Raw genomic sequence first — 1,968 nt, 5'->3', positions numbered from 1 at the left:
CACAACATTTCTGTAATTTTTGCAATATTCGTACGTTGGTCCTTTGCGATTGTCTGTTATATCAGGGTCGGGGTCTATTAAGTTTTTGTATTTTCGCCGGATTTATTGGATGTTAATTTCAATCTTAGGTTTTGCTTTTAGTGTGCATATTCTTAACTACTCCTACCTACTAAATCTCCGCTTTAGCTTTCCTCAGCTTTTTATATAACTTCGTGGAAAGGAAAAGATACATAGATACATGGAACGTAAATCGATAAATGCATTACAAGAAACTTTCAACAACACACAATTCACCACAAAACCCACCCATTGTTGCAAGCCGTTTACCAAAGTCTATTCTCAATCAAAGAAATCTCAAACCCGATTTTGGATCTGGGCATACCTTTGCCTCAATTGAAAGCTCCGATAGCCTGTACAACTATACAACTTATATTTGTCTTGAAAAGAAAGCTTAAACAACATAAATTTCATTGATTACAATAGTGGATCCAGGAAACCAAGAAGGCAATCACAAGAAAAGCAATTCACTAGACAAAAAAAATTAAACTGAAGGAAGCTTAAACAAAATTTTTAAACAAGATTATAAATATACATATATTTATACTTATTTTATTAATAAGATTCAGTGTGAAAGTTAACAGCATAAATGTGTAGCATAAAAACAAATTCAAGAACAAACAATAATAAATAGTGAAATTTGGACTTAAAATGTTTTGCATGTGTAAACCGTTTATGCAACTAAAATAAATATTTAAAACAAACTAGTAGTTCAATTAAAAATTGTTATTGTAATCGATCCTTTCATGTATATTTGTTTCGGATCTGGATGTTATGCACTTAATTTATATTTATGGTAATAATACCTTCTAAAAACTATTTTTATGTGACACAATAATCCGTAAATAAGTGTTGCAGCCGACCAATCAATAACAAGCTTTTATTTATTTATTGCATTACTTCATTTCACAAACGTAATATTTTATGAGCTTTTCTTCTTCTTTTCTTCATCTTTCCAATAAGATCGCACTACAAGTGCCCCATTAAACGATCCTTCTCGAGATGTCAAGGTGGCCGTCCATTGGCGTAGTCACGAATCAGTCACGTTGATGTGTGATCAATAGCATTTGAGATTAGAACTAACAGAATGAATTAATGGAATGGATTAAAACTTAAAGAATGGCTGAGCTGTGCTGGTAACAATAAGAAAGGTCCATGCATTGGTTCCCCTTGTTATAATACCCTTTTCTAATGCAATAACAATAGTGTACATGAAAACACTCCTTAGATCGTTTATAGTTTCTTTAGATTGTGTAATTACCAGGTACACACAGTAAATGTAAGATTTAGTTGGCTAATAAGATAATTTTCAATTGGCTAGATTAGCATTTCAATTACCCATTTTATCTTGGAAATAACAAATTATCAACTCACATGAAGCCTAAAATAACTTCATTCGCTTTATGAACTTATTTTTCAATGATTAATCGTCCACCCTGTTTACATAAACCTCTTACATTGATAAAGATATAATAAATTAATAAACTTGTCCAACCCCGTTGTTGTAAGCAAACCAGTTCCAATCGAAACCCAATTTTACTGGTTTTATTCGGCTTTCTGGCCATATTCTTCGTATTTGCGAAATTCATACATTAAAGTCCAAATACGTTCATACCTTTCTTTATAATTTAACTAAGATGGTTAAGAAAACTAAACACCGCTTACGGGCATGCAAGGTACTACTGAGTTATCAATTTTTTTTACAATTTATTGTAGATTTGGTTTATTAACATTCACATTCACATTCTTGCCGTGCAATCAGTACACTCATAAAAATGCCCTTTTAAAATCGCCCTAAAAATAAAAATAATCGCCGATTATCCTCCCATTTCCACCCTCCATGTCTGCTGTAATGTTCTTGTTATCACAACAACTAATGCACAAAAAATATTCCTGGAAGCTTGACGAAAA

This window comes from Drosophila yakuba, chromosome 3R, assembly GCF_016746365.2.
Source record: "Drosophila yakuba strain Tai18E2 chromosome 3R, Prin_Dyak_Tai18E2_2.1, whole genome shotgun sequence".
Lineage (NCBI taxonomy): Eukaryota > Metazoa > Arthropoda > Insecta > Diptera > Drosophilidae > Drosophila > Drosophila yakuba.
This window is presented reverse-complemented; position numbering follows the sequence as displayed.